Source organism: Rattus norvegicus, chromosome 1 (genome assembly GCF_036323735.1).
Source record: "Rattus norvegicus strain BN/NHsdMcwi chromosome 1, GRCr8, whole genome shotgun sequence".
In the NCBI taxonomy this organism is placed as follows: Eukaryota; Metazoa; Chordata; class Mammalia; order Rodentia; family Muridae; genus Rattus; species Rattus norvegicus.
This window is the reverse complement of record NC_086019.1, coordinates 208,921,452-208,947,601: the sequence shown is the minus strand read 5'-3', so window position 1 is coordinate 208,947,601 and position 26,150 is coordinate 208,921,452. Positions and strand designations below refer to the sequence as shown.

Below are 26,150 nucleotides of genomic sequence, written 5' to 3'. Positions count from 1 at the left end.
CAGCCTTACTTTTCTGACAATGGTGTCATCCACTTTGGGGGGACCTGGGGTGATTCTCACCCTGAGGACTAAGGGCCCAGAGGATGATGGGACACACGAAGCACTCATCCAAGCAGGTAGGAAGGACAGCAGGCATCGCTACTCTGCTCCCTTGACAACTCTGGATACCACAGAGACTTGAAAGCACTGCCCCTCACCTGCTGTACTGAGGCCTCCTCTCCTCTCCTCTGTGGTCCGGCGTGGGTGGTGAACCTGACCCTGCAGCACACCTGTCTGGGTACCATTAGGGCACAGCCTCTTCTCTCCATCTGGAGACTGAGACACATGGGGAGCCATGGAGCCCAGACACGCTCTGCGGGACTTAAAATCCCTAGTCAATGGCGGAAGGAAGAGTGACTCAGTACCCACTCTGGGACACCTAGCAAGGGGTGCTGATGTCAGAACCTGAGTTACAGCCAGGCAGCTGTCATCTGGAAGACTCATGTCCACCAGGAATGGTACAGACTGCAGGGGCAGAACATACTGGGATGTGTCTATCTGTAGGCAAGCAACTCCGTGGCTCTTGTCCCTCTGGAAGCCCGTGGGGGACAGTCCTCTGCAGGCTGTGAGTGGGCCACGTCTGGTCCAGATCCTGAGCACACTGCCCAGACTCACATAAGTTACAAGTCCCTAGGTGCTTTCCATTCAGGGATGCCTAATCTTTTGGCTCCTCTAGGCCACATCCTTACATTATGAAGTTCATACTGAAGAGCCACAAAAACAAACTGTGAGGAATTCTCAGAGTGTTTTTAGTAAGTTTACAGCTTTGTGTTGGGACACCTATTCATAGCTATCCTGGGTGGCAGGTGGCCTGTGGGCTGCAGGTTAGACACAGAAGTTACTACTTTTACCCATAAATGAGTGTTACAAGCCCCAGGCTGGGGTTCAGAGTTAATTCAGATCATGTGGTTCTCTGGGTGGTGGCCACGCCAATGCTCATGCACCAGTGGCCATGGCAGCAGAGGTGGAGAGAGGAGTCACAGACCACTCAGGTCTCTCTAGGGCTGGGAAAGCAAGTGCTGGTTAGCTCTTTGTCAACTCAACACAAGCCAGGGCCGCCTGTGAAGAGGGAACTTCAGTACCTCAGTTGAGAAAATGTTTTTATCAGATTGGCCTATGGGCAAGTGGCAGAGAGAGAGAGAGAGAGAGAGAGAGAGAGAGAGAGAGAGAGAGAGAGAGAGAGAGAGAGAATGTGTGTGTGTGTGTGTGTGTGTGTGTGTGTGTGTGTGTGTGTGTGTTTGCTTAATGACTGATTTGGGTTGACACAGCTCAGTTGGGGTGGTACCAGCCTTGGTCAGGTGGTCCTGGGCACAATAAGAAGGCAGGGTGAGCAAGCTGTGAGAATAAGCCAGTAAGCAGCTTTTCCAAGGCTTCAGTTCCTGTCTCCAGGTTCCTGTTTCCAGGTTCCTGCCTTGAGTTCCTGTCCTAATTTCTTTCTTCAGTGAGGTGTAAGCTGTATGACGAAATGAACCCTATTCTTTCTAAACTGCTTTTGCTCATGGTGTGCACCACAGCAACAGAAAGCAAACCTGGACACAGAGGAAGGGGACCTTCCCTGGAATCTTGGGAATGGACCAGTCCTGACACACGTTGCCTTAAATCCATGGGACCCAATTACATTCTAGCATACCAAGAGAGTTATGTGTGCATTGTTTGTCAGTAGCATGGAGGCTGATGGGACCAAGGTCCAGCGCTGAGGCATGGCATGGCTGCCTTACATGCATCTTGCCTCTGCATCTTTTTCAAACAAGGTACTGGTAAAGGGTCAGCCCTATACCATGAATGGCTTAGGTGCCCAGAGGATACCAGTGGTGTCTGTTAGCACCCACAGTGCTGCAGCTCTTGTCAGTGGTCAGTCAGTCACAGCCATCTCCCATCAGCACAGCATAGGATCCTGGGCACAGGTGACAAGGCCCCATCCCAGACAATGTCTGCTGCCATCAATGGGGACATGTGGGTGAAGAGAGGTATCAAGAGGGGCTTGCGAGGCAAGAGGGTGGACAGGTCTTCTGCCAAGGACCAAAGACAGTGGCGGGGGATGTCTTAGCTATGTCTTTCATGCTGGGGGATGGCTTAGCTGTATCTCTCAAACAACTTCCTCTTCTTCAGACCTCAGGCCATCTTCAGCCTTGGCCTGGTCTGGCTTTGTTTGTTGTAGTGGTGGCTACAGAGACCTAGGGCTCTGTTACTCTGGGGCTGGGTAGGGGACCTGTAGGGACAACTCTCCAGTGTACAGGCCATGTCTTTCTGCCATGGTCTCCTACCGTGGGGTCAGCCAGGCTGGTGGGTACTGGCAGCTTCCAGAAGCACTAAGAGACCACCTCTCTTCTTAATGTATTACTAGCCTCTGAGACTCCGATGGTGGTCCAGTTTAGCCTGAAAGTGTCTACCCAATGCTGGGCCAAGACAAGTCTTTATGGGAAAGCTTAGGCTGGGAAGTTAAGTGAACACCAAGGAGAGAGGGAGACCAGGCTCAGGGGTGAGGCAAGGGTCAACATGTAATATCAGCATCTGCAGGATGATGAGGGGCAGTGCCAGGAGCATCCGTTTCTAAGAGTTTCTACGATGGTGGAAAGGCCGGATGCTCCCAGTCCGTGAAGCCCAAGTTTAAGAGGGTTGAGCCGTCTGACTTGAGCTGCTTAGGAGAAAAGTCTAGAGTACCCTGGAGTCCTCCTTGCTCATTTTGATCTTAGGCCATCTGCTGACCAGCCCAGCTCCCCACCTTTGCAATAGACCTGAATTCTGTACACCTGTGGCCCACTGCCAGGAACCTCTTGTAGACCCTAAGGCTGTTCCCATCCTTTGTGGACAGCTCCCGACCCAGCAGTCAAGATCATTTTGGAAATCGAAGGTCTCACCCACCAGGCAATGCAGTGTGTCACTCAGAGGACGGCCAACACCGCATAGTTCCCCGAGTCTGAGTTACCTGGCCAGGCCACTTAACTTCCCATCTGCTCCTCACATGCTCAGCCCAGCCATAAGCCATGTTTGCATTCCTCACTCTCCAGAAAAGCCGCCCTAGACTTGAAAGTCTTCTTGAGACCCGTGACTTCCTCCCCTCTTTTGCCAGAGCCTTACAGTCTCACTGACCACTGTGTGGACTCTGTATCCACCTCTGCATCCCCTGCCCATCACGTCCTCCGTGGTACATTCATCCTCTGTCTACCATGAGTCTGCCAGCTCACCAGCAAGCAGAATGACCCTGTGAGGGAAGCTAGAGGCTTTCTGGGGGCCTCACCCCATGATGTATGGCTCCTGGTCAAGACTGAGTCTAGAGTACATGTAGATCCTTAGGCTCACAAATAAGTAGTAAGGAAACCAGGGATGTTAAACTCTCGTGGTTGCGTCTTCAAAGGAAGAGAGGTATAACCTGTCTCCTACCCAGGCTAGGTTGAGTGTGGATAATAGCCTGGTAACCTCTGTGCTATCTTTATGATTGAGAATGGAGACCCCAGCAGCTCCCTCAGACTCTTATCTTGAGCCTGTTCATCTCAGACAATCTATAGCGTGATCTTCCACTAGACCCTTGAGTTTGTTTACCTTGAGCCTGCTTTCCCAGTTAATCTATAGAACCTATCTCTATGGAAGATCTCATATGTACTTTATACAGAGTTTCAATGTAATTACGTCTTAAACTTTGTTATGCACAGGAGCTTGAGTTAATTATCACCAGGGAACTTTTTTTCCAAATTATATGCCTACTAAACTAGCATAGTCTCAATAAACTAGCTAGAATCAGATTCTTGAAGTTTCAACCAACAGCAGCTAGTAAGTTGTGTTGGACGGAACTTCCTTCCTTCAGAATGACGCTCAATGGCTGTAATGTTTGCAGAGATCTCCCACAACTTCCTATCTTTTTGCTTCCATACCTCAGGCCTGAGCTCACCACTGCTGACCCTCAAAGTGCTCCTTCCCCTGGTATTTCCAAAAAAAAATATACACATGTCCATACAGGTCATTTTTGGCTGTGAGGCATTATGAAGGCACTGGTCCCATTTCCTTCTGTGACTAGGGTAGAGCATGACTTCTGTTCAGGGTGTGGCCTCTCAGTGACTCTGATCTCTGACAGCTCTTCCTACCTGAGAAGCTAACTTAGCAGGCTTTTAGAGGAATAGGCAGTTCAGCACATCTAGGTTTACACAGCATGATGAAGTATTTACTCACCAATTCCATTGCCTTTTGAATTGTTCTTCTGCCTTGAAAGGCCCTTTCTAGACCTTTTAGCTCAAAGATGTCCTAGATGAGGGTATGCTATTCCACCAACCCATGCCTCAGTTTCCCCACCCAAGCAGTAGTGGCTGCCCTGCCTGTGGGTGCTCACAATGTCATCAGGGAACAGCCTTCTACAGTCAGCCCCTCAGAGGGCTCACAGACAGCGAGGGGAAGGGGCAGGGAAGGGAAGGGCTGATAGATAGTGAGGGGAGGGCAGGAAGGTGTGGCAGGGATGGGTCACTGCTCATTGTGCCAGTGAAGAACATCGGGGAGCCAGGGAGCCAGATGTGTGGGCGTTGGGGATGATTTTGCCCATGCAGCAGCCTTGAATACAGGAGGCTAAGTAAGGCTCCTAATTCTAGAGATGAGAGCCCGAGAGGGTGGGTGGAGCCCAAGGAGACTCACCTCCCTGAGTCCTGCATAGCCTGAATGACTGTGACAATGGAAGTTCTTGCTTAGTGATAGATGTCTGGCTGGTTGGCAGTCGGAGGTAGCATCCAGAGCCAGGTGCACTTCCCAGTTCATGACATGAACAGAAGAATGAGAAACCAAAATGTAATGGTGTTGCTTGCATCCCTCGAGGACAACTATCTCCCTTCTGGTCCTGGGCAAGCACCCCAGAATTCACAGTCAGAGGTCCTTGTCCCAAGAAGACGGTAGGGAGACAAACAGAGAGGCAGAGGAGCCGTGAGAGGGCAGGGCCCCCGCTGGAAGACTACATAGCTGTTGTCTTTAGTTCCTTAAGGCATGTATGCACACATGTATGTTTCTCCTCACCTATTAATTCATCAATCCACTCATGCATGTATGCATTAATTCATTCAGGTACCCAACCATTCATGCATGCACATATGCACCCATCTAACCAAATGCTTGTGCATTTATCTATGTACTGACCTATCCATCTATCTATCTCTCCACTCATTTATTCCCACATTCATTCACTCGCTCATTTTCATCTATGCCTCTATCTACCTACATATCCATCCAGCCACCTTCCATCCACTCATGTACCCATTTAGTCATGCATGCACACACATCCACCCCCCATGTACTCCTTCATGCTTTCACCCATGAATTCATTCATTCATTCATTCATTCATTCATGTACTCATCATTCCAGTCACTCATGCATGCATACATGCATCCATCCATGCAATCATGCATGCAAACATCCAGTGGGCACATCTCATTCACTGTTCCAGGTTGCAGTGGTACAACAATGAGTGGCTACACACTCATGAAGCTGCCAGCTGCAGATGTGGGGAAAGGGCTCACAGGAAGATGTGTGTGTGTGGCCCAGTTCTTATAGTTTTCAAATTCTGTACACTTCCCTGATAAAAGTGGGCTGCCTATGGCTGCCTTCCAACAGCCATGGCCACTAGGCAAAGTTGAGGCATAAAAGGAGACTCACAGTTGTCAGCCCAAGGCTGCAGCCATCCCCCAGCTTTCTCGTGTGGCCCTGGCTGTGTCCATAGCTCTAATACCCAGGGCCACACCTAATCTCTTGCTGTCAGAGGGTAAAAACCAGGCAGGAATGGCCAGCTACCTGTGATGATGAGCCACTGGCTCCCACATCCTCAGGGGTGTGTTGTGGTCCCGTGACAAAGTAAGTCCAGGTCCACGAGTCCTCGGTATCCACAGAAAGCGGCTCCCTCAACCAGCAAACTTGAATGTGCAACTGAACTAAACTGCAGAACAGACTCCCAAGCAGGGAGGGTGGGGCTTTGTCCCTGACCTTGCCCTTTTGTGACAAGCAACTTGGGCAGTTGTCTAGACTGAAGAAGAGCAGGCCTCACACCAGCTAGTCAGGAACACTCATAGCTCTCTATGAAGCCAGCAGCTCTGAGGTGGGACCAACCATATGGTGGCTGTGAAAGGACAATGCAGAGGCCCTTTCATTTCCCTTCCACGTTCAGTCTGTGAAGGCTGACTCTCCTCCTTTTAGCTTTCACACAGGCTGCCTGACTGATGGAATGACTGTTCGCTCAAACATTTAAAAAACAGTCTTGAAGACGCTGTCACTCCCACTCTCCTTCTAATAATGCCCATTGCAGACCAACAGATAAGCAAGATACGGTGTCTCCACACAGCGAACTACTTATTACTCAACCACAGAAAGGAACAATTGTGTCTGTACTGCAATATGGATGGCACTCTAATGTCATGAGTAACGGAAGAAACTGCTTGGGAAGCACCACGTGTTGTGATGAGTATGTTCCCTGAGGTGTCTAAGACGGGGAAGTCTGCAGAGATTGCTGCTAACAGATGCCCTGCAGGAGGAGGGGTTGGGGAGGCTGAGCTCTGAGGGTCCAGGGAGTCACCGTGTATGTATGTGAGAGAATGTTCTGAAAACAGATGAAGCTGGTGGCCAAACAGTGCAAGGGTAGCTAAACTATAGGTTTTAAATGTGACATTCTACTGGGCCTGGTAGTGCACATCTGCAATCCTAGTACCTGCAATGCTGAGGCAGGAGGATACTCAGCTTGAGGCCAGCCTAGGCTACCTTTCCCATCCCCAAAGGGCTCACTTTTACCTTGGAGGTGTTTTAGCATACACTTGAACAAGTGTCAGGACAGAGGGGGTCTGGAGTTCTCCAGAGGACCCAGTGGGGAGGACCTGGGTCCCCCACTGCCACTACTCTGGTATCTGTGGCCTGTTGCTGCCTCCTCTCACTCATTCAGTCACCCACTTATGCAGACACCACCTTCTTGCCAACATATGGAAGCTCCATGGTCCCTCTTGCCCAGGCTCAGGAGTGAGAATGGCCCTGAAGACCACCCCAGGAAGTCTTGTGCCAGCTCTCCTGCAGGCATCCTGCAGCCAGTTATCTGCCTGCATCTGTTAAAAATACCAGTGCCATCTGTGGCGACTTATAGTTGAATAAATTTATTTATAACATAATGGGGGTTTGTCCTGAAGATGATACTTACGTCTCTGAGATGCTGATTCTGAGACCCGAGTGTCCCCAGGCTCAGGCTACATACCCTGCAAAAACCCACACAGCTCATGGGATCCCTGCCGAGGCTCAGTCCAGGACTGCTAGACTTCCCTGTTCTGTGAATGGTGTCAACATTAACTTGGTGTCTACTGCAGTCTCACAGTGGGCCCTGCATTGGAAAAGGCAAAGATGTTCTGCGAAGATGAGTTCATGCTGGACTGGGGGTTCTTACCACCCAGTACCAGGGACCATCTGAAACACACACCCAGAGAGGTGCCAGAGATGACGCCAGAAACCAAGGAGTGCTGAGGATGCTGGGATTTGCCGGCAGCAGGAAGAGTGAGGTGGGACCTTCCACGGGAGCCTGTGGAGTATCCAACCCTGTGACTTTGGACTTCAGAGCTCCAGCACAATGACTGAGAGGCTTGGAAGATGGCTCAGTTCATAAAGTGCTTCCCTCCTGTGCATGAAGATCTGAGTTCAAATTCTCAACACCAGTGTACAAAGTCAGGCCCGGTGATGCTTCTATAATCTGGTGAGACCGGAGAATCCCTGGGCTCACTGGCCTGCCAGCCTAGTTGAATGAGTGAGCTCCATCCAGGTTCACTAAGACACCTTGTCTCAAAAACTAGGATGGGGGGTTGGGGATTTAACTCAGTGGCAGAGCGCTTGCCTAGCAAGCGCAAGGCCCTGGGTTCGGTCCCCAGCTCCGAAAAAAAGAAAAAGAAAAAAAGAAAAAAGAAAAAAAAAAGAAAAACTAGGATGGGGAGTAGAGGAAGCCACCTGATGCTGACCTCTGGCCTTCACATGCATGTGCACACACAGGAACATCCACACGCACATTAAAAGAATACAGACCTCTGAGGAAGACTGCATGCCAGCCTTTGTCACAGTGGCCATGGGGAATCTTCTCCCTGACCAGCTCCCTATCCTCGATTGGTAGCATGTGCCACGAGTCTGCAGAAGGCCTGAGGGGTGCCTGGCAGAACCCCAACATTTCCTTGGATTAACTGGCTTCCTTGTCTTGTTTCCTGAAGGCAGACCCAAGACTGTCAGGTCAGTTCCAAAAGGAGTTTCCATCACAGGAGGGTGTGGTCCAGGATTCTTCTGAGGGCCAAGCGGAGCAAAGAGAGGGGTCATAGGGCCACTTGCCTATGGGGATCCTGGGCACCAGAAACGGAGACTTGTTCTTAAGGGCACAAGGTGGGGACAGATGGCCCAGTAGATGAGGAATATCCTAGGTGTCAGCTGAGACCGCTTCACCTTTGTCCCTCCCTGCTCAGGGGAAATGACGGCATACCCATGTGGGCCCCAGCAGAGCTCACTTTGCTGCAGATGTGCCCAAGCTGTGTGTGCATGGCTGATGCCAGCTACGAACAGAGCCCAACACAAAACGGGAAAGTTTCTTTAAAAAAGGTAAAAATGTCTTTCATGTTGTGCATGTGTGTGTGCCTATGCGTTTGTGTGTGTAATTTGATTTCATGGTTCTTAAGTGTGATGCAGATGACAATGTCATATATTATGGTACTGAAGATGCTGCCTGGAGCTGGGCCCTCCCAGTAGGTGAACTCTGTCTCTCAACAGAGGAAGTGAGGTCTGTGATAGGTGGGGATGGAGATGGTACCTGGCTGAGGTTTAGCCTGGGCAGAAGCTCTGAGGGAAAGAACTTGGTTCACACCATGTTTGTATTTGACAGCTCCCTGAGCAGCCTGAGTTCCCGGCTGATCGTGTGCAAGGGCTGAGTTCAGTCTCCCGGTATTTGGTGTGAGGCTCCATCCCCACTCCTGGCATCAGCAAGATGGCTGCATAAGAGTACATGGTGACAAATGCAGTCTGCTCTGACACAAGGCACCACTGGGTGCCTACTCAGGTCAGGTTCTCATTTTCTCTCTGCCCTCTGCCCTTGGCTGCCATTGACTCTCTCCCAGCACAACCACCGTGGCTCCCCAGGGCTGCCGGGTCTGACTCAGGAGTCATCATTTGATCTCATGAGACATGGCACCCAGCCAGGCTCCCTGTGGGGAGAGAGCCTACCTGGTCTACTAGTTACGTTTCTCCTCATAGTGGTCAAAGGCCTGACAAGGAGATTTTGTGGCAGCCGAATGCCTGGCCTGGAGTTTAAGGAAAGAGGATAGTTTTGGCTCATAGTTTGAAGGATCTTCTGTCATTCTGGGAAGGCATGACACATGGGAAGGAGAGATTGCCTGCTCACATCTGGGCCGATCAAAAAACAAAGAGGGAACAACAAGTAGAGCTGAACTCTACCCCTCAAGGCCTACCCCTCAGTAACCCATGTCCTCTAGAATGTTCCACAGCTCCCATCAGCTGTGGGCCAGGTGTTCAAACACGTGCACCTGTGGGGACATTCCATCCCTAAACCATGGCATCTGGCCTCACTGGAAATGTCCCTTCAGAGATGCCTATAAGGACCCCAGACTAGGCCATCTAGGGAAAAGCAGGTCCTGCAGCTATGGGTCCATGCTGTCCACGGATGGTTCCTGACATGCTGATGGAGGTCTTCTAAACTAAAGTCCAGCTGTTGCTAGGGTGGGCAGAGCCTATGCAGTCCAGAGCCACTGGAGACACCATTTGAGAGGGTAGACTGGTCACTTCCAGCTGTAATGAGGTTATGAGAAAGCAGGACCACGCGCGTGCGCGCGCGCGCGCGCACACACACACACACACACACACACACACACACACACACACACACTGGATGTTGGCTGAGTCCCATAGGGACAGGAAAGAGCCAAACAAGGTTCTGCTTCCAGCCCTGACTTGGAAGAATTGGACGTGAAGAGTCAGCACTAATGAGGCGCCACAGAACTCACAAAAGAGCCCTTGCAGATTGCAGCTTTCTGAGCTAGCTGCCTACAGAGGCTCCACCTCCACAGGCTCCTCCCACTGTGAATCCACCTACCACACACCCCACTCACCCATCACACGCCCCACCCACTGCAGGCTCCACCCACCGCAGGCTCCACCCACCGCAGACTCCACCCACCGCAGACTCCACCCACCGTAGGCTCCGCACGCTGCAGGCCCCGCCCCAAGCTCTTCATTTTAGGATAAGCACTCCAGCTGTGGCCTTGGGACACTGGCAGGGAAGGAGGCCGCAGAAGTCTCAGTCACTGTTAGATTAGAAGATTAGCAGTTGGTACTACAGTGAGTGAGCTGGTGGAAAATCAATTAATGTTATTAATCAACCATGTGTTCCTCCCAAATGATAAAAATAAGCAGTAGATAAGACTTAATATCCATTCGTAATATGGGCACAGCGGGGGGCACTGCTGTTATCCCAGTACTCAGGAGGTGGAGGCTGGAGGTCATCCTCAGCCTCACAATGAGTTGGAGGCTACAGCCTGGGCTAAATGAGACCCTGTTCCAAACAAACAAAATGAAAAATCTATTTTCAATTTAGGTGAAAAACATCTCTGCATCCTAGAAAAAGATGACCCAAATTAACAGAAATCTGGAGATCAAATCTTAAGATTGGGAACACAGGGACACCTGCCTTCTCCACTGCCCTTCCCAGCAGGCAGAGAGAGGAAGAAGTGGGCCATAAAAGTCACAAGCAGCTCATAAAATAGGAGAATTAATTAGAGCATTCAGCAAGGTGCTGGTAGAATCCAGAATCGATACTCCACAGCCAGCCACTTCTCGATATTTCAGCCAAAGCCGGCAAGAGCAAGTTCAAAAAATATCCACGAAGTGTCAGCTAACGTCCAGAGGAATGAATAATAATAATAAAAAATTGCTGTGCAGGCTCCAGTCATGATCACAAGGCCTGCTTGGAAGACATTAAGAAAGGCTGAATCAAGTGGAGAAATTCATCCCATGCCTGGTTTAGCAGGCCCTGCAACAAAGGCATTCATTTCCTCAAAATCAGTTACTCAGGCTCAGTGCAAGGGCAGTGAAGGCCCTCCAGATGCCTCAAAGGTAGGGCTTTGACACATGGACCAACACACAGCGTGTGGACACACAGTTACAACTGAACTATTGGTGGGGAGTTCTAAGAAAGGAGAGTATGACGGCCCATCTGCAAGGTCCCCTAGATGGATTTGGAACCACCTGTGGGACACATTTGTAAGTGTAGCTGTGAGAAAGTCACCAGAGAGGTTTAACTGGGGAAAGACCCTCTCCAAACATAGCCAGCACTGTCACTGGATTGAAGAAAATGGAGAAACTGAGCTGAGCATTAGAGTTCATCTCTGGGCTTCCTGACTGGATACAATGTGACCAGCTGCCTCAGGCTCCTGCCACTCTGCCTTCCTCCCTTCCCACCATGGACTGTGCTCTCAAACTGTAAGCCATCAAACTGTAAGCCATCAAACTGTAAGCCATCAAACTGTGAGCCAAATAAACTTTTCTCCTCCTAAGTTTCTTTGGTCAGGTGTTTGTCCCAGCAGTGAGAGGTCACTGATACAGTGTGATACTCAGAAATATCACAGGAAAGCTGTGTAAGCCACAGCAAGCAGAAAAGGTGAACTTGGCTCCTGGCCTCACGGCACACATAAGAAACATAAATCCTTTATTGACACTTACAAGAAAGAAGCAAGCATAAAACATTTCTGGAAAACATGATGGAAAGTAGCCCTGAGACCCTGTGGTAAGGAAGAATGTTTCAGAGGAAGCCCACAGTCGCAAACTCAGAATGTTTGACAAGTTCTTTCACACTGAATGAGAAACAACTGGTTGTCATAAAAGAGTGACTGCACAAACTATGCACTGATAAGCAAGATACACAAAGAATACAAAACAGAGTAAAAGGAGCAACAAAGGGAAAACTGGGCAGAACAGAAACAAATTTTCATGGCAGAGAAAAGAACTGAGGCCCAGAAACCTAAGAAAAAACAGGCTCCATGGTGCATACCAGTAACTAGTACTCAGAGATCTGAGGCAGCAGGATTGAAAGGTGTGTGTCAGCTTGAGCTGCTTAGAGAGATCTTGTTCCTCCAATAGCTAGGCCTGGGGTGTAAGTTGGTGACCGAGTATTTGTTTAGCATCTGCCCAGCCCTGGGTCTATCCTTAGCTCCCAAACCCAAAGAAACAGAAAAGGTGCTCTAGTCTGTCTCTAGTCAGGAAATGTCAATCAAGATGCCTATGAAAACCCACAAAAACCTTTCCTGTGGCGAGAACTACCAGCTCTGGGCACTGCTAGTGTGGAGGTGCTAGGAGAAATGCCACCCAGTTCTCTGGAGCGCCACATGGAAAATCACTAGCCACCTGATGGCTGAGCTGAATACGTGGCTCCTGCTGACCTATCAACCGTTCTGATGTCATGGGTGACGTCAGGAGGTACACACAGAGGGCTGCAAGCATATCTGGAAGCCCCAAAATCAGGTTGTAGCCACATGTCCCCCATAAGAGCAATCTCTAAAATGAGATCTACAGTGTTACTCCCCAAGTTCCCACCTGGAGCAGGCTCTGGAAGCAGAAGACATTTCCTTTCTATGTCTCCTGTAAGTCAACTGCTGAGAGGAGACCCTGGTAGACGTGAGTGCCTTGATTTCTCTCCTTGCTCTGCTCAATTTTCCTGTGTTTTTTTCCAGGCAGAAAAATCAATGCACTTAGTCACGTGATGCTACCTGGCTGGGGCCATACAAACAGGATGAACAGGGCTTCACACCTTGTAAGATGATACTTTGCAGTAAAAGCGTCACATACTTAAGTGTGAGCATGAAGGTGCTTGTGTATGCATACATGCGGAAGCAAGAGGCCAGCTCAGATACTGGTCCGCAGGCATCTTCCATTTGGCATTTTGAAACCTGCCTCTCAGTGGCCTGGAGTTCATGGATTCAGCTTGACTGCCTGGGGATTCTCCTGTTCCCTCTCCCCATTGCTGGGATTACAGGTGCACACCACTAAGCTGCTTACAAAATTATTATATTCACACACGCGCGCACACATCCCTGCTTGTCTGCAAGTGTACTGCATGTATACAGTGCCTTAGAGGCAAGAAGATGTTGGATCCCAATCTGTAAGTTATAGATGTCCGTGAGCCACCAGGTAGGTGCTGAGAATTGAACCCAGACCCTCTGGAAGAACTGCCAGTGCTTGTAAGCCCTGAGCTGCCCCTCCAGCCCCAGGCCTGGCTGTTTCACATGGTTCTGGGGACTGAATCCAGGCCCTTGGGCTTATGCGGCAAGCATGTTACCCACTGAGCTATCTCCACAGTCCCTAACTATGGGGCACATGGATGGCACCACCAGAGGAACTGGCATGGAACTGGTGAGGTGGACCATGGTCAAAACCTAGAAGTCTCAAAACTTGAGAAGTTGCTCCTTCCCTGTTTCTGAGTCTGCCTCACAGCACATAACCAGGTGACCCCCAACCAGGTGGTCGGTCACACAGCCAGCACCTGGAGCACCTGCCAGGTGCTTTTCCCTCCATGGATATTCCCATGTTCTTCCCCCAAACTACAGAACCCTTGATTTACCCCAAATAAAGGTATGTGTTTAAACCCACCCCCAAGAAAGAAAAACGAATAAGCTAGGATCGTCTCTGAGAGAGGCTTCATTCAAGAGAAGGCCTTTGCCTGAGAGTCACAGCACTAAGGTTTTTGAGTAAGTTCCCCTACACCCCAACCTCACTGCTTCACCCCTTCCCAGCCTGGAGGGCAACAGCATCTGACGCCCTAGAGAGAAGAGGTGGACTTCACCCAGTCCTCTCCAAGCTGCTGTTCTGTTGGCATCCAGTTACCCCAAAAGGAGTGGCAGAACCTGGAACCACACCTAACATTGCCTTTTGTGCTATGAGTGTGTGTCTGTGCTTTATCTTTGTTTGTAAAGGCCTCTGGGCTCTGGGCTCTGGGTGAGGGACTGAGGACCTGTGCTTCCCTTTGACAGAATCTTACAGGCCTGGGACTGAGTAACAACACAGTTCTCAGTGCACCCGAGGCCATCTGAGACAGTCTGTGAATGTGGGCATGGCTAAACTCAGGAGAGGAAGCCAGAAGGGAGCTAGAAGTACATTCAGAGGCCTCTATTGGTGGCAGATCCTGGGATAGTCCTTCAGAGGCAGAGGCCCCTTACAGCAGGTCTGTGCAGTCTTAACTGTGTCCCTTACCTGCCCTTGGCTCTGCTTGCTTCTCTCAGGAACCTTTAGGGCAGGAACATAAGCAATTACTTGTGGGCCACACCAAGGCCAGGACAGAGATGCCTGGAGTCCAGGCCACAGGAATCATGTAGGGTAAGGGCCTGGAGGGGCTGTGACATTGTCATAAGACCCACTCCTTATCAAGTTGCCCCTCCTGTATGTCTGCTCCATGCAGCAGCCCAGCCCTAAACTACTCGGAGCACAGAAGTGGGTCCTGGGTGCCTCTTATTTTGTTTGTGCTGTCAAGTGGCTGGTACATAGCTGTGGTGACCATGTGACAGGCCACTCGCCTGAATGAGACTTAGGTCAGGACAAAGCCTAGGGACTTTACAAGCCCTCACCTCCCTGCCAGAGCTCAGCTCAGCCTACCACACCTGACTTGTGTCCTGCCCAGTCCTCATGCAGGCCACAGTCCCCTGAAGCCCTCTAAGATCTGTCATGTGACAGGATAGGGTCCTCAGTGCTGTCACCTGTCAGCTGCCACTCATGTTTTGCTTCCTTAGAAGACTGTAGCAAATATTTTTGGCATTGTCAATTCTGTTCACCAGGACCCTTGTCAAAGACACAAATTATTCCCAGCAAGTGAACTACTAACAAACACCATAATGATGCTAAGAAACAGAGAGGTTGTGTCACCTGTCCAAGGTCACAAAGCAGCAAGGTATTGAGCTGAGATACTGGGAAAGCACATCCTCCATGCACACCTCTCCCCAAGTTCTGTAAAGGCCCAACAGAAGGACCACAGAGAGGACGCAGGTCACCAGATGCCTCTCATCCTCCCCATTTTTAGCCTACCTGGCAGGCTAAGAATGCCTGTGGCACTCTCTCATAGGGACCTGTCCCAGCCTGTAGACATGCAGAACTGACAGCCAGTGAGGCTGGGTATCAACACCCAGGGGAGGATGGAGAAAGCAGGACAATCCACAGGACTATGTAAACAAACACTTAATTGTGGGCTTCGAGGTGCAGGGCAAAGGAAACCAGGGCTGGGAGGCAAGGAGAACCACCCTTGAGCCACAGGTGGCTGGTACTGGGTGACCAGGACAGGAACCAGAGGGCAGCCAAAACGCAAGCCAGTCCAGGGCAGGATGTGACTAACCCCGGACAGCCCTCAGCGTGTCTCCAGAACCTTCTACCTTCCCTTTAACAGTATGGGAAATGACTCTCCCCTGTGCAGGGTCTGTGTCAGTGGCCACCAGAACCCACTGACATGTGAAGAGAACAGGGTCTTACACAAGACTGGGTGCTCAGGAGGCTGGCATATGCCCCGTGGTCCTTTTGGGGAATGGCATCCACCCACGACATGGATCTGTTACCAGAGTTTTCAGGCTGGAGCCTGAGCCCAGGGGGCTCTAACTAGCCAGGCTCAGCCACACCACCGTCATCTACAGGCTAATTAAACAACTATGTAAGTGAAAGCAGAGAGGAGAGCCATTCAGTGTGGCCACACTGGGAAGAGGGACAAAGATGTCCAGTCACTCCCTGGATCTGGACATAAGGCTCAGGCTTCAGCAGAGGGCAGGTGGAGTATGCATTGGAGTCCTGGTCAGAGTGTGGTCCTGCCCATCACTGACCCATCCCTGTCTCAGCTCCCGTCTCTCCTGCAAGGTGGTCTGACAAGTTCTCAGACCTGTGTGAGGTCTTTGGGGGACAAGCTGCCTCTCTGACTGGCCCCAGACTTTAGCCTTTCCCTCCTCAGCGTGAGACTCCTGGGGCAATGGGAAGGGTACAGATGTCTCCTCAGAACATCCTCACCTCTGCAAGGATGATTAGAAGCCCATGTCCTGGGGGATTTCTGGAAGCGCCTGGGCTAGGGCTAGCCTGGGCAAAGGGATGCTTAGCTCCTGGGCTAGGCACTGTGATTGTATCCATAAACAGGGAGGACCCTGGACTCAGGGAAGGCCTGAGGCTCCCATCAGTGGTCATGGGTTGGGAAACAGAAAGCCTGGAGATTCTCTCTTATTATATGTGATACAGATCCCCCTCACCCATCTCCCTCTTCCACCACCCCCCCACCTAATACATATCTATACACACTTAAAACACGGCATGGGCATGTACATGAGATACACATACCCATGTGGCCATATTCAGTGCAGTATTCTCAGTGCTCTCTGCGGATTGTCCCTGGGTGCCCTTCCCTACCTCACAGGGACAAAGGCCCAGGGCTGAGGGACTCACTGGCTGATGGTGGAGATGGCCTCCAATCTCTGTTGTAGTGCTGGGCCTTCCTAGTCCCTGTCTTGGGGTGGGGACTGCAGCTTCCACAGGGCAGCCTTCAGAAACAAAAGGGCGGCTGAATACCTGTGCCCACCCTCAGGACACTTGATCCCACAAGTACTAGCTTCTGTGTCTGCCCTTATGGTGTGACCCTGTGGTGGGTGCCAGCACAAAGTAACAGGGCTCAGGAGACACAGGTGACAGGTCTGTGTGCTGTGAGCAACAAGAATGTTTGCTCAGAAAGGGCCTCTCCCAGAAGCCCCCACTGCCACTTGCTTCAGGTACAAGACTCAGACCTGAGCTTTCCTAAGGCACTTGACCTTCATCCATTCACACTTTAGGTCAAAGGGCCTTGCAACCAAAGGGCCTTGCTCTGAGGAGGCTCCTGTGACTTCCCATCAGCCCACAGTCCCCCATGATGTCATTTTTCAGATCTTTCATTCTACTGGCTAGGACTCCCCAAAGGGGGTGAGGGGCAGGGAACGAAACTCCATGACCCATGCAATGTCCAGTCAGCCTCTGTGCTCCTTGGAAGTTGGTAGTCACCTCTGTCCATGGTAGTCACAGAGGCTGGACCTTGTTAGATACCACCTCAGAGACACACTCCTCTTTATGGCTCAATTTAGGAGAGCTGCCACCTGTCCAGAGGCGTTCTTGCCCACTTCCCTTTCTAGAGGCCCTTAGGAGGACATAGGCTATTTAATCAAGTTTCTTGATATGTGTGTGTGTGTGTGTGTGTGTGTGTGTGTGTGTGTGTGTGTGTGTGCTTCCCTTCTTGTATGCGGTCCTTGTATGGGACCATGTGGGTCCTAGCAGTTCAACTCAGCTCCTTGACCTTGCTGGCGAGTGCCTTTATGTGCTGAGCTATCTCACAGGCCTGAAAGTAAGCTCTTTAAAGGGCCTCACTCACCTCACAGGATTCAAAAGGTGTCTCAAGTATTAATCTTGAAGAATCTTGGTGGAGAAGCCCATCGGAGGGCAGAGGGACCCACAGATGATGAGAGTAGACACGTGTGCCTCTCAGAGTCTCCCTGTCCAGGATCACACTAAGAATGGGCAAGCTACCTCAGTCTTATACAAAACCAGCCTGCCCCATACTTGGAAGCTCACTGTTCCTGGGTTTTCTGCTTTCTCCCTGGGACTGGGAAATGTCCCAGGAGCCTTTGCATAGCCTATCCTGACTCCTTTGGCCAAGTCCTAGGACTTGGGCTTGGAGCCATGCTGGGAAGCCAGGGATCCAGAACTCTGGTCACTACAGCCTTCTATTGTGACCGGGCACTGTTTCCAATCCCTGTCCTTGAGGACCATCACATGTCCTGGCCATCTTGACAACCCCCAGGACCTCACCCTGGGGCTATAACATGCCAGGTGTGGCTTGTGTCTGGTCTACTCCTGGCCTTGGGCATTCTTCCACTCCATCCTGACCTGAAGCTGGGTCAAGTAGTAGGAGGAGTGTGTGTGTGTTGGGGGGGGGCCTGGGGTCAGACGGCCCCTTCCTTTCAGTGCTCCTGTCTCTTCCAGTGCCCTGCCTCCCCCTGGAGGTAGGCGAAGCCCTGTGGCCATCCACTCCCTGCCATCTGGACCTTGCTTCTGCCTCTGCATAGAACTGGGTCAATGGAAATACAAGCTAACTCTGAGGCCTGGGCCTCTCTGGAGGAGACTTTCCTGGAAGCATCGATCTGTTCGCTGGGCCCTGCGGGATGCCGGTCCCCACAAGAAGGCTCTCCCAGCTGTGGATACCGACCATCTGTTCTCCCAGGATGCACACTGGGGCCTGGGCAGATATGCCTGGAGGCAAAGCCCCTGACAAGGCCTGTCCAGAGGCTGACACAAGGCCCTGGTCACTGTCTCCTCCTGACAAGGCCACCTTGGGCATAGAGAGCCAGAGACTTCTAGGAAGACACCCATGAACACCAGAGGGAGTGGCTGGTCCTGCAGGAGGAGCAGAGTCCCCGTCCACCTTTCTGATTTTGCCAAGGAGAAGAAAGGTCATGGCTGCTTCCAGACACCAGAGCCTGGGCATTCCGCCACTCCAAACTGGCTGCTCCGCTGTGTTCAGAAGGGACAGCAGCCTGATGATCACCTGGCTGATCTGCTGTGAAGTCACTGGGGGGCCAGGGAGGAAACCAAGTGAGGTGGCAGGGAGAGGGCACAAACTATGACTCTATGGGTCCCATGTGTGTGTCCATGTGTGCCCTGTGTAAGAGTGCAGGTGTACATGTGTGTGCATGGATGTTAACAGCAGATGTCTTCCTCCACCACTCCTGACGTTGTTCTGTGAGATAGGTCTCTCTCTGAACATGTAGCTCACCCACCCATTCAACTTGGAGCCAGCCAGCCAGCAAACTCCAAGGTTTCTTTTATTTCTATGTCTCCAGTGCTGGAATCTCAGGACTGCGTGATGTGCTGCTGGCTTGGTGCTGGGATAGACTTAGGCTCCACTGCTTCTGCAGCAAGGGCTTTACCCATGGAGCCTTTTCCTCTCCAGCCCTAAAGTCTCTTTAGAGTTCCTAGCTCTGCCCATGCTCCCACAGTGCAGGTGAACAACTGCTTGTTTCTCCACTTGACTCTGATCAGAGATGTTGAGTGAGCAATCCAAGGTCAAACAGGAAAGGCAGTCTCTTTTCTCCTCACTGTGCACCCGCCATGATGCCAGCACATTCTCCATAGAAACAGAAGGAAGCCGGCTAAACACCATGCTGGCAGTTTCCGTTCTACATATAAGCACCCTCCTTTGCCTCTCAGTGAAAAGAGCCACAGACAGAGGGTTAGTTGGACATGTAGGGGGTCTATATTCCCTAAAGGGTCCCCAGAAATAGCAACTGATTCTCTGAGCTGCTGAGCTCCCGGTGAGGGGCAGGTTTGAACCTTTAACCAGGGCAGCCCACCTTCCTCAAAGTTGCAGCCTCTCCATTTGTACCATGCAGTAATGCTTGGGTCTGTGGGCAGGCACAGTGGCTGGGTGATGTGCAGTATCAGGGACAGGGCAACAGGGTCTCTGGGGGACTTATTCTCCACATAGGCTGTGGGGCAGAGGGAGCAAGTGGCCCTGAAGAGCCAGGCCTTTGTCTGGCCCACACCCCTTGTTAACTTGCTATGCTGTCCAGGAACTTTCTGCATGGGGTACAGTGAGGCAGAAACATGGTCCTATGCTAATTCGGTCTTGTCTGGGGAGCTTTCCCACTCAGGTCATCCTGTGAGGGGAAAGAGATGTGCAAGGGCATGGGCGTTAGTCACTTGATGGCTGGGTCTCCTGCTGCTGTGTTTGTGTCATAGCCTACCCAGTGATGAGGGGCCCAGATGCCAGCTCCGGTTGGCCAATCCTCCTATGCAGACTTAGGAAATGTTCACAGATCAAGAAGCCAGAAACAAAAGCACCTGACTATGCCTGGGCAGACGCTTCCAGAGCAGGAAAAGGGGAGCTCAGGACACCCCTCCTACAGAGAGAGACTGTCCAGGGGTGACTGTATCTATTCTAATTTGTCCTGGTCCTCACAGAGTTGGGGCCAGAGGACAGCTTGGAGGTGCTGTGGGTCAGTCACATGGTTACACTATGGCTTTTCAAGTCTGGCCTCTGAGTGTGACCCAGAGCCTCCACTGCTGCAGGGGACTGAAAACCCAGTGGAAGACACACGAGTACATACTTGTGTCCAGCAGCTCCGTTCACAGAGGCCAAGGTGGTGGAAACACCCCATTACCAGGGAAAGTGGACAAAACCCCAGGACGTATACCCACTGCAGATATGATATGCACACATGCCTGTGTACACACACACACACACACACACACACACACACACACACACACACAGAGAGAGAGAGAGAGAGAGAGAGAGAGAGAGAGAGAGAGAGAGAGGCACTAGCCAACTTCCCACTACTATAATAAACTCAAAGGGTTTATTAGCTGACAGACCTGGAGGCTCCAGTCTAGGACTGTAGAGCCCTTTGCTTTGCATTGCTGACGGCCCGGGGTACTGTGGCAAGAGGTTGACAGGGGAGGACAAGGTCCCAAAGTCGATGTCAAGGATACATCCCAATGAGTTGAGGGCCTCCCAAGGAACCTCCCGGTAGGGTCCATAGCATCTTCAGTAAGAATCTGGACCCTGTGGACCAAGACTGTAACAGAAACCTTGGAGGACAGCTTCCCCTAGTAGTATATATAGAATGAAAATATGTATCATATAACACAAAACATCTCAGTCACGAACAGGAACAAAACATAGATACATATCATAACAGACAAAAGGCTATACTGTGTGACTCACGGTAAGAGACACCCAGAACCGATGAATCCATGGAGAGGATACAGAGCTGGCTGTGCAGGGCTAGAGGGTGCTAGGGGAGTGGCTACTAGGGAGAGTGAGCTTCTTTTGGGGGTGACACACACCTATGAGGGTTACTCTACCCTAGGAGGTCATAAACATTTACTTTTGAACAGCCTTACCTGGAAAAGAGGACGCACAGTTTCTATTATAGTGAAAACCCTGGGGCCTGAGAGTAGGCGTTTGCAGTACTTAATGTCTGCCAGTGTGGCCTCTGCATAGATCACTTCATTCTATGAGTGTGTGTGGTAGAGTTTGTGGTGTGTGTTTGTGTTATGTGCAGAGACCGGAGGCTGCCATGGAGTGTTTTTTGAGACAGGGTCTCTCTCTGACCCTGGAACTGGATGATTCTTCAAGGTTGGATGGCTGGTAGGCCCCAGAGGTCCCCAGTGCTGGGGGACTGCAATTATGTGCCATTACACCTGGCTTTTTTTATATAGATCTTTGGAATCTAAACTTGGGACCTCATGCAAGCACTTTACCACCTGAGCCATCTCTCCAGTCCTCATCCCTCATCCACAGACGTAGCAGCCAAGCCTTGCCGGCTTCCCAGGACCCAGGCATACCTGTTTTTTTCACCACTCTGGCTCTCCAGACCCAGGATAAGCCCTGGGGTCTGCTGGGTGAGACAATGATGCTTACAGCCTTAGGCCAATCCCCCCTGTCCCTTAGCTCCCCCAGGACAAGAGCCGGTCCCTAGAACAGGCAGAGGCTCCAAAGGGCCCTTTGTTCTCCTGTCCACGACACAAAGGTTGGCAGTTTTCCAAGTGGACCACATTCGTAATAACTGTCTCTATTTCATAGTAATTAAAAACAAATGAGCCCAGAATGGTTGGTCGGTGTGGCTGGAGCAGACCTGGCAGTAAACGCAGTTCTGCTTACAGTGGGGAGGTATCAGGCTGCTGCTTTCCCAAAGCCAGAGCATGACGATCCTGAGCACCCAGAGAGCTGGTGACCCGTAGCCAGAGTTGAAGAGACAGATTCGTGGCTCTGTGTGCCTGCATCCCAGTTTTGCCTGCCCACACCAGGAAGAATGTGTTTGTGGCAGTGACAGACCCTCCAGGGAGGCACTTTGAGGTTCCTGAAGGAGTGTGGCAGTGTGGAAAGAATGTCATTATGGAAGCCCCAACAGCTGGCACAGGGCAAGTTCACCGTCATCTGTTGGCTCTGGCATTGTTGGACTGTCACCCCAACCTGTCACCTCATTTCAAGGAGGCCTCTGGCTGCTCCCCATCTGTCCTTCTTGGGATTTCCCAGCAGTGGTCACAGAACCTTCAGGAACTTGGAACCTCATCTTTGGAGACTTTCTTATCACAGGGACAGATGGTGTCCAACCTCAAGGCTGCCTCAGATTTCCCCCATCTTTTGGCTTCTTTCTCCGCTAAATTGAGCCACAACTTTGAAAGGATTAAAAAGCAGTGTGTAAAAGTCAACTCCAATGTCCAAGCCACCTGGAAGGCCATTGTAGGGTGCTGTCATCAAGGGGAGGATGACTTCTAGGTAGCCAGGCCCTCGGGATGGGCCTTGCAGGAGCATTGGGAGTGCAGGGGAAATCGTCTTTATTTCCTCTGAGCAGGATGGATAGAGGGAATTCTCTGTTCTCCTGGCAACACTCGGGAGTGAGAAACTGACTGCTGCCAGGAGGGAACCAAACGCCTCCTTCCCTGCCACCTGCCAGCTGCCGATGGCGCCCACGGTGGGGACAGGGATATGGACAAGGAAGGCAGGCCAGAGGGAAGCGTGCTGTTGTGATCCTGGGGAAAGGGCAGCGGGGCAGTGTTGCACGGTTTGAAGGACTGGATGGGCCAGCTCTGTGCAGCTGCTGCCACAGGGTAGGAAGAGAATGAGCCACCAGGGCTAGGCTTTTGGGGCACAGGAGGCCCTGCAGGGAGCCTCTCTGACCCCAATGCCTGGGTCCTAGGCAGGAGCAAGCGCACCAGGGCCTTCTTCACAGAACACAGGTGTGATCTGACAGGCAGCTACAGGCAGAGGTACCTACCCATGACTCAGCTCCTTGATATCTAAGCTGCCGTATATCTCTGTGTCCTGAAGGACCCTCCAGGTCAAGGGTTACATGCTTGGTCCTCAGGGAAGTTCTCCTAGAGAGTCCCATGGAACCTTCTGGAAATGACCCAGGGGAGGTTCTAGATCATGGGGAAGTGCTTCAGATGGCAGGTTTGGGAGAGAGGACAGTTGCAAAACTGGAGTCTGCTGGTCCCTCTGCTCTGGTTGGAGCAGTGACTTATTGAATGTTGATCTCCCCTGCCCTCCCTGACATCATATCTGTGAGTCATCCAAGCTTTGACTGAGCCCCAGTGTGGTCTTGGAACCTCCAGGACCTGAGCTGAGCAGCCTTTTGTCCCCAGGAAGCTGGCAGTCTCAGGTGCTCCACAGCAGTGTAGTGAGCTGAAGATTCACACACGTGCACACACGTGATCTCTACAATGTTCTTTCTTCTCCAGTTACAAATATATTTAGATCAACTCACAATTCCAAAGAGAACAGCCAGGAAGGCTCATGACAAACAAAAGAGAAACCTGTGCTAAGGGCTGGGCCAAAGCCCCTCATGGTGGCTCCCAGGGACCTCCGGCCTGTGTCAATGTTCAATGCACTGCTCTCTTTTCTTGCTTTGTTGCTGCCCATGCATGCCTCTTTACCTGCCCTGGTCACTGACAGGAAACGTGAAGCCACTGTTTACTGTGAGATGTCTGTGATAAACAGTCCCCACATGCCACGTGAGCCAGCTGCTCCCCAGGCCCACCAGGTGCTCCCAATCGCGTTCTACCATTATGGACCGGAGACCAGCGTCAGATCCTATAGGTTAGGGTTCGGCCCTGCAACCCCACGAGATCCCATTCTCAGGCATCAATCAGCTTCCGGCTGTGATATGAATCCCACAGACTGGTCCACACAAGGACCCTGTGTCCCCTTCTTTGGCTTGTTTAGTTGCTGGGGGAGGACTCAAGTGCTGAAGAACGCAGCTGGCCTTCAGGTTTCTTGGCTTTAGTGCAAGAGGGCATGTGCTGATGGACCCTAGAACATTCTGAGCATTAGGGTGGCCTAGTAACAGACTCTTGGCTTCTCTTGACAACCTGCTAATGCTACATGTATGAGGTGGCTCCCATAGGACTTAGACACATCAGTTACTGAGCACAGGTTCCATGGCCAGCACCGCAGCCATCTGGCCATGCAGGCCAGTTCTGGGTATTGGCTCTTGGAGCAAGCCTCTGCCTGACCTGGGGCCACTTTGATGGTATCAAGTCCGTGGGCAGTGATATTTGCTTGCTGTTCCTCTCCCTGCCTTGCTCTGGTTTCTTCTTGACTGGGTCAGGGTGAGGAAGAGCAAGTGGTTCAACTGGCATCTGCCATTCTGCATGCAGAGACACAAGAATCATCTCCCAGGACCCCATGTGTTAGGGACAGGGCTCAGGAGGCAGAGTGCTTGTTTAACATGTATGAAGTCTTGGGTTCCATCCCTAGTGGCATTAACTAGGCCCGGGGACACATGCTGCTAATACCAACACTAGGGAGGTGGAAGCAGAACGGTTGGAAGTTCAAGGTCATCCTCAACTATATACTGAGTCCCAGGTAGCCTGAGCTATATGAGACCCTGTCTCAAAAAGTGCTTGTATGCAGAAACATGGTATTCGAGCCACTCCTGAGTGTGCAAGCCCTGGTTCCCATTGCTCTCACTATTCCCTCATCAGCACTCCCTTCCTGATTCAAGGGTTGGTTTTTCTCCTGAGCCACCTGAAATAGCCACTTTTGTAGGTCAAAGACTGTTAAATGCTGCCAGTTGGATGTGACACACCCTGACAGGTTCCTTGATCAGCACCCCGATTCCAATAAGCATTTTTTTTCTTCCCTCTAGGAGCTCCCAGAGACTCAGAGAACAGGAATCACAGACCTTGGGTGGCCTTACCTCATACAAGTCAAGAATTGTCAGAGATACAAGAATCAACTCCCAGGACCCCATGAGGAAGCTTTCAGCCCAGGAGGGGTGTGTGGGTGATTCCTGGAGGGGATAAGGCTGGGAGGGATGGGAGTCCAAGCTGTGCACTACCTAGGAGGCAGAGGGTGCTGGGGGGCGGGCTGAGCACCAGCACAGAGGGGACAGGACTGACCCGGAGGATGGATCAGGGGCCCTGACACCTCCATGTCCCCAGTGTCCAGCAAGCTCTTTGGCTTAAAGGTGCTTACAGCCAGGTGGACACTGGGGCTGGAACTTTCAAGTTTCAAGGCTCAGGCAGGCTACTGCCAGGTAGGACACTCAATAGGGCCACAAATGAGCAGGAGACGAGGACACAGGTACCACATAGGTTCAGCTGTGAGCCACTTTCAGTATGAAGCCTTCTTCAACAAAGTGTTAAGAGGTGGTCAGTCTGACAGAAGGCATGTCTGCGTCCAGGTGACTAAAACTGAACAATGAATCCACTCAGAGAAAAGGGTTCAAATCAAGACCAAAGTCTGTAGGATAAGCCAGTGTTTGTGTCCAGTGGAGCAGGAGGCCTGCACCCTTGGCTAACTCCCACGGGGCTCCAGTGAGTGGCAGGCCCTGGCCAGTCCCCTACTCAGCTCTGTCTCTCTTGATACTTTTTCATGAGTGGGACTCAGTAATCAAGCTACAAAACAGAAGCCTGGTGCTTGGAGAAGAATGCCAAGATGTGAGAGGTTTATGAGGACAGTTGGGCACAATTACCGAGGTTCCTGAACAATGTGCGAGTGAGTTAAATCAGCCCACATCAAAACATGGCCATCTCTCAATCACAAGACTCAGAATGCTTCGTATGCAATAAAAGTATGGCCCGGAAACTGAGCAGAAGACTCCACAGACACCTGGACTGTCCCCGGTGCCCACAGGGACACTTATGTTAGAACTAGTCTACTAGTGTCAAGGGGACCCAGCCTCAAGGTGGAAGCAGGGAGCACACCCAGTAAGCGTCTGACCCCAGTGACTAGTAGGAGGTAGATGTGGGGAATCATGGCAGGCTCTGATTCTTGGACGTATGTGCTCACCCCACATCCTTCTCCCTACATCCCTCTGGTTCTTGCACAAAGACCCCCACTTTATGCACCTCATCTCGTCTGGTATTGCTCTTGGTCTGACTTCCAACACACGTGCCAAGGATTCGGTGTGAGCTCTCCCCAACAGGCATGTGCTAACAGCAGGTGGTCCAACCAGTAGGAGGAAGTGCGTCACTGTGGGGTGGGCCTTGAGGGTTATAGCCTGTCCTACTTCCTGTCCTGTGTCTGCTTCCTGATCCATCTAGATGGGAGCAAGCAGTCTCATTCCTGAAGTCACAGCCAGGAGCCATTCCA

The 26,150-nt window shown here is 51.4% G+C and overlaps 1 protein-coding gene across 22 annotated transcripts in view; it reads right to left on the bottom strand.

Moving 5' to 3' along the window:
* Shank2 (SH3 and multiple ankyrin repeat domains 2) overlaps positions 1 to 26,150 on the bottom strand; it is a 445,157-nt gene that overhangs the window by 72,699 nt on the left and 346,308 nt on the right.